At 42.9% G+C, this 7,238-nt stretch overlaps 1 non-coding gene across 1 annotated transcript; it reads right to left on the minus strand.

Annotated features, from left to right (window-relative positions):
* Positions 1 to 255: 255 nt before the first annotated feature.
* LOC127695653 (U7 small nuclear RNA) lies at positions 256 to 317 on the minus strand. The gene has a single exon (XR_007980029.1). It is a non-coding gene; the product is annotated as a U7 small nuclear RNA (small nuclear RNA).
* Positions 318 to 7,238: the final 6,921 nt, after the last annotated feature.

The following is a 7,238-nucleotide window of genomic DNA, read 5'->3' on the forward strand; positions in this document are numbered from 1 at the left end:
CTGTGACCTGCAGACATTTCCGTGATGCTCAAGGATGCAAAAATAGATGTACCATGTTGTCGATCAAGTTAAGGCTTAGCTTCAGAATCCAGAGGTCACTTCCCGAATATCCTTCCAGTTAATAAGCCATTAAAGCCAATCACGTTTCAGAGGAGTTAGATTCTACTTCTCAATGAGAGGTAGAGTCATTGGTTGCAGGCCATATTTGAGCTGTCCTAGAATGTAAAAAACTCCTTTTTAATTTTGGGGGGGAGGAGGGGTTTTCAGACTGAAGTCAGAAAATCTGCTAGACAAATTCTATACAAGCTATAACACTTCTTTTTAATTTTTTTTTAATGTGGTGGTTAATATTGTTACTCTGTGAACAGTTAGAATCACCAGAGAAACTAGACTCGAGCCACATATGTAAAATTACCTAGATCAGGCTAAATGAAGTGAGGATGCCCATCCTATGCGGGTGGTACCATGCCATGGTCTGGTAAATAAGAAGAAGAAAATGAGAAAAGTTCCAGCATGCACCAATCTCTGCTTCTTGACCACAGATGCAACATGGCCAGATGCCTAAAGCTCCTTCTGCCATGTCTTCCCCTCCAGGATGGCCTTACCCCTAAACTATCATCCAAAATAAGTCCTTCCTGGAGTCACTTTTGCCGAATATTGATCACAGAAATAATACACATGATGGGTACACTGAGCGACTGTGTGTCATGTTTAGCCATCCCTTCTTCTAAAGAAGTGACAGTTGCCTGGGGAACCCTAAGGACTATTGGCAGGGGTGAGTTAGGATCATCTCTGGAGTTGACATAAAGTCTAGACAAAATCAGAACTCCATTGAGAAGGAAAAAGGGAGTGTGTGATGCTGAGTAAAAAATCAGGGGCCCCCAGAAAAAAGACTATACATTCCCTTTATCATCTTGCCTCAACGCAGGGAATCAGAAACTCCATCTACACACATTCATTTCGGGATCGGCATATAAGCTAAGTAATGGGAGTGGAGTGTAACAAATACAAGAAACAAATTCATGTCTGGATATGTGTTTATGTATAGATGGGGAGCCAAAAATAAAGAAAGGCAGATATCTAATATTGAACCAATCACTTTGTCTTTATGATGGCTTCCCAGCCTGAAGGAAGGGAAATGCTTATAATAAGCTTGAGAGATAACGGGGACATCTGTAGAGTTGAGGAAGAGACGCTGGGGTCCAAGTCTCTTTGCTGCTGTGTTTGGAGCTCAGCACTAGTAAGGCTCTGAGTTGGTGTCTGGTCTTGCCTGTCCGGTTTCAGACTTTGCTGCTTCCTCTTATCTTGGCAGCATAAAGGGAATAAGGCAACAGCTGTCTTGACTCGACACTTGGCTTGTGTTGATTACAGAACATTCAGCCTTGGCTGTCTCATAACCTTTATTTGAGGACATCCTCATATGTACCCTGTCTCCCAGTTTACTCAACGTTTGCTGTGTCCTTCTTCCTGCCATTGATATGCCATTCTTTATTCCCCTCTTTCCTCTCTGCATCTTTCCTTCTTTCCTTCCTTTATCTTTCCTTCCTTCTTTCTTTCCTTCCTTTCATACTATTAGCTAATGCTTAATAAGCAATGCTTTATTGTAGACAACGTGGTGATTGTTAGATGTGTTCTCAATCTATTCTGTCTCTCTCTCTCTCTCTCTCTCTCTCTCTCTCTCTCTCTCTCTCTCTCATACACACACACACACACACACACCAATAGTATCAGATCAGTTCTATTCTGTGCCTATTTTAAAAGGAAAAAAAAAGTGAGGCTGACAGGTGATACAGCTGGGGGCGGGGAGATAGCTCAGAGAGTAAATAAAATGCCTGAGTAACCAAGTGTGGATCCCCAGAATGCACACAAAAGCCAGGTCTGGTGGTATATGTCTGTATCCACAGCAGTGGGGGAGTAGAGACAGGCAGATCCCAGGGGATTGCCAGTCTAGTTAAATTGGTGAACTTAAGTCATCCATCCCCGTCACAGGTATAAACGGATCATCTGCATTATATAACATGCCATTGTATTTGCATCCAGTCTTTGTATACCTTCTAGCAATCATTACACCCTCCCTACATTACGGCTGATGGCAAACAGCTAATGGAGAACACAGTGGAGACGCAGTATAAATCGCTCTTACAACTGTTGCCCTGCATTGATTACCTAGGGAGGAATCACAAAAAAAACATATCTGTGTATGTTTGATGCAGGCACAGTAATGGCCTTTCAGATATTTTTGACTCACAGTTGAATCCAGGCTACGCAGAACGCATGGGGGTGGAGGGTCTGCTTGATATCTCTTTTATGGTATTTATGTACATGCTAACGTGTAGTTGACACAAATTTTAGTAAAAATATTGCTTTTCAAAGTAACAACAACAAGTAGAGCCATGCTTGATTCACTGATCTACTTCAACAAGTCTGCAGTTTGGGCCAGGCACAGTGCTAGGGTCAGACGGGTGAGAGTAACCTTTTCATGCTGGTGAAATAATCATAACTACATTGATGATGATAATAAATCAGTAAATGATATCACCTACTAGGACTATAGAAAAAGATAAGGAGGACTGGGTAGAGAGAATCTCCAGCTTGCAAATGAAGACCTGGGGCTCTTTAAAAACTGGGGATCTGGGGCTGGGAGATGGCTCAGCAGTCAAGAATGAATGCTAGAAAGTGGTGAGGACCCAGCACCCACATAAACAAACCAAGTGTCCCATGTGTGTCCCATACATGTCCCATGCATATCTCATGCATACCTGTAACTTTAGCTCACAGAGGAGCAGAGACACTAGGACCTCTGGAGCATGTTATCGTCCATTTTGGCAGAGAAAACACAAGTCCCAGATTCAAGCCTCAGGCTGAGGGAGAGACTCAAAAGATAAACAGATTATGAATGAAAAGGATACCAGATACTTTCTTCAGGCCTCTGCAGGTTCACACCTCTACATGTGCACACCTGCATACACACTCATATGCATGCAAATAAATAAGGCTTTAACATTACCAGAACTAAAGCCAAATTAAAATGGAGACCTTCCTGCAAACACTTAGAGATGTGACATATTCCCTTTCTCTTGTAGAGTCCCACTGTTCAGCTCTTCCCCTTAGTAGGAGGTGTGAAATACACATCATTTAATGATGACATGACCCATTATTTCTGACTTCTAGTTTATGGCCATTAAAACAAATATAAACTACTTAAGGACACACTGGGAGATACTTTCATGCTTCATTTATGCTGAATTGCCTGGGTTGGACCAAGTCACAAGAACAGGAAAGGACACTGCCCCACCCTTTCATTTTATAGGTGAGTTTTGAATGACTGGCTACAAGCCATACCGCGAGCTAGAAATGTAATCGGTGACTAACGTGAAATCTGGTGCCCATCAGGAAGTATGCTTTAACACCAAATTGGATGACTTAGACAGGAGGACAGATGGTCACTTCTCGGTTCCCTGGCTTGTGATAGAAATCTCCAGATCGTTTGCCATTAAGCATTATAGTCCCGCCATTTAGAATGGGTTGTTGATATTGGCACCGAACTGTCCCTTTGGGGCTTCAGGTAGCACTGAGACGACATTGTGTTCTAGTTTCATCCAGGTTGCCACTATAAGATACCTTGACAAAGGTAATTTAATGGAGAAAGGAGTTTAGTGCGGTTTATAAATTACAGTCCATCATTGTGGGGCAGTCAAGGCAGAAGCTTCCAGTAGCTGGTTACATCATAATCATGATCAAGAACAGAGAGGAAGAACTACATGCATGCTCACTGGTTAGTGCTCAGCTTGATCTCTCCACTCTGACACAGCTTAGGATCCCCTCACCCTAGGGAATGGTGCTGCCCACTGTGGGCCAAGTTTTCTCACATAAAGTAACTTTAACAATCCAGCACATTCAGGACCACGGGCCAACCCAATAGAGACAATCTCTCATTGAAACACTCTTCTCAAGTGACCCTACGGTGAATCAAGTTGGCAGAACTAAAACATCACACACAGTTTCCCCAAGGTACTTTTCATTCTCAAGTTCAGAGAGGGGAAACATCCGGATACAGACATAGTCATGGCTCAGATGCACAGCTTCTCTGCATGGTACAAGAGCCGCTGTTCTTCACCTCTCTTATTCCTATCTCTACTTGTATTATGTGTTATTGCAATTTATTAATTTGCTTTGCTGACTACCTCCTGCATCTTAAATCACAGCTATGCTAAGATAGTGTGAACATTCCATAAGGTTCACATCCTTAAAAAGCATAACTCAGTGATTGTCTATATATTTACAGAATTGTGCATTGGTTAACATTACCCAATTTCGAAATATTTTCACCATGCCCCAACTCATATCCATGTGGGGTCACACTTCAATACTCCCATCCTCTAAGCTGTAGCACCACTAAATCTGCTTCCTATCTCTTTATGTTTATGTGAATATTTCATATAAATGGAATCGTATCATTAGTAGATTTACTTATTTAGCATAATGTTTTCAAAGTTCATTCCATACCGCACTCCTTTCCATGGGTATATAATAATCAGTGGCATATCTATAAAGTGCCATATATTATTTATTTATCCACTCATCTGTTAATAGATGTTTGGGTTGTTTCTGTCTATGGCTATGATGATCAACACTGGTATGAACACTTGTGTTCAAGTTGTTTGGTGTGTGTGTGTGTGTGTGTGTGTGTGTGTGTGTGTGTGTATGTATGTATATGTACAATTTGGTTTATTTGAGAATATTTTGTTAACTCTGTGTTTGGTCATCTGAGGATTGCTGCCCTGTTTTCCAAAGATGGTACCATTTTATAGTCTCACCCAGCAGCTCTTGAGGGTTCCAGCTTCTCCTCCCTTTCACTAAGACTTGGCGTTTTCATGTTATCTTCAAAGAGCTTCCCAATCTGATGGCTTTGACTAAGACCTCAGGACAGGGCTGGAGAGATGGCTTAGTGATTAAGAGCACTGACTGCTCTTCCAGAGGTCCTGAGTTTAATTCCCAGCAACCACATGGTGGCTCACAACCATCTGTAATGGGATCTGATGCTCTCTTCTGGTGTGTGTCTGAAAACAGCTATAGCGTACTCATATAACTAAATATAAATAAATGGTATTTTTTAAAAAAGACCTCAGTATACTGGTGAGTAGAAGTGAGGACAGTGGGAATCCAGAAGCCATCTACCTTTTACCTACTCAGTGTAATTCTCATTGATATTTTATTTTCCCAGAGATCCCACATGTCAGAGAAAGTTTTTTTTTTACCCCTAACTTGTGCATTACCTTTCCTATATCAGCTGCTACAGAGATGACCTGTAGTTTTATCCCTCATTTGGTAGCATGTCACATTGATTTCACATGTTACGCCATTTCTGCATGTCTGAGATAAATCTCCTTTGCATTTGGCCTTTTGATATCTTGAGGAATTGTATTTTTTTTTCAGCACGTCGTTGAGGAGTTTAGCATCTATGTCTGAGGGCCGTTGGTCTGCAATTTCCTTTTCTCATGAAATCCTTGCCATGTTTCCTAGCAGAGTAATATTAGCCTCGTGAATGAATAATGAAACGAGCCTTTACTTTTCTGACGAGCTTAAGAAGGATTAGTGTTAATTCTTCTTTAAACGGTTCGCACCATTCATCCATGAAGCCATCTGGTACTGGCTTTTCTTTGCAAGGGATTTTCCCTCCCCTTTTCTTTTCTGTACAAAACTCTTTGCTTGTAAGTCTATTTAGGGGGTTCTATTTCTTCTGGACTCAGATACATTTTTGAAAGTGCGTAAGTTGAAAAACCAGCTTGTCGCAGGATTTAAGAGTGGCTCTTCCCATTGGAATAGCTGCTGTTGGCAGCATGAAGCTGCAAGTGTGATTTCAAGTGGTGAAACCGTGAATCCAGGCTCCTTTAGTTCTTCAAGTTGACTGTGAAGACTGACCATCTCCATCCCCAAATGTGATAGGATCCAGGACAGACATCCTGCGCTCAGCACAGTGCATCCTTACACAAGGGTTTATCCACATGCTCTGTCAGCAGCTGACAGTTACCTTCTAGGTGCTGCCAAGACCAGAGCTATAGAGTAAAGCCAGAAATTCTGGAAGTTCTGCTCTACTGGGGGCCAGAAGGGGAGAAACCAATAGACAATAGACGGCTATTGAATGGCCGAAGAAGGGCCCTGCCTCACTATGTTACCTGAGTGATGGGTAGGTGGAGCCCCAGATTTAGATTGCTAGTTAGCAGGGCAGAGTTACAGGATCTGACTGATGTGGGACCAAGGGGTTGGGGGTGACCTGAGCTCTCTGTCCTCACCCCATTTCTGGTCTAGTTCTTGGGACCATCTTCTGAGGGGAAGTTTCTGTGTGCAGCCTACGATGCTCCTGAGATGCAGCGCTGGGTCCTTCCAGTCTCTCATGTATTAGCTTATCCCCCTGAGAGAAATCTGTGTTTGTGCCTCCAGACCACTGGTCAGTTCTGAGGATGAAGTAGAGAAAGTGGTCAGGAGAAGGGCTCAGTGGGGCCTTCATATTCAGCAGGGTCTCTCCTCACAGACATGTGTGCCCACCTCCAGTTCGTGGTCTGAGTCTGTTCCGTGAGTGTGGGAACCACTTCGTTTCTTCTCCAGGAAGATGGCCTTCCCTTTGGGAGGAGAAGGGAAGAGCATGAAGGAGGTGGAAGCAAAGGTGGGGACAGTTGATAACCTAGGCCATTGCTTCTCAGCCTCCCTAATGCTCTGATCCTTTACAGCTCCTCATGTTGTGATGGCTCTAAGCCATAAAATGATTTCTGTTGCTACTTTATAACTGTCATCTTGCTACTGTTATGAACTGTAATGCAAATATCTTTGTTTGCTGTTGGTCACAGGCAACCACTGTGCAAAGGTCATTTGAGCCTAAAGGGGTCATGGCCCACAGGTTGAGAACCACTGATCTAGGGAGAAGCAACTGCCCTGTGGGTGTGTTTGAGGAAAATAAATACTCCTTTTAGTCTCCGTTTCTCTCTTCCTCTGTCCTTGCATGCATCTTTATGTACCTCATGTAGGCTCTCCCTGCCTCCCAGATCTGTGGAGAAGATGGACAGGCTCTACCCACTAGTGTGTAGCTTGTCAGAGTTGGTCTTGTCTCTATTATACCGATTGCATAAGGCCACTTTCCTGTAAGTAGCTCTTTGAGCATACACCCCATTCACTCCCCTTCCTTTTCTCCCTTTCCCATGAGTCCCCCTTATTTCCTAGATAGATCAGCTTCTATTTTCATG

This window comes from Apodemus sylvaticus, chromosome 10 (assembly GCF_947179515.1).
Source record: "Apodemus sylvaticus chromosome 10, mApoSyl1.1, whole genome shotgun sequence".
NCBI classification, from domain to species: Eukaryota; Metazoa; Chordata; class Mammalia; order Rodentia; family Muridae; genus Apodemus; species Apodemus sylvaticus.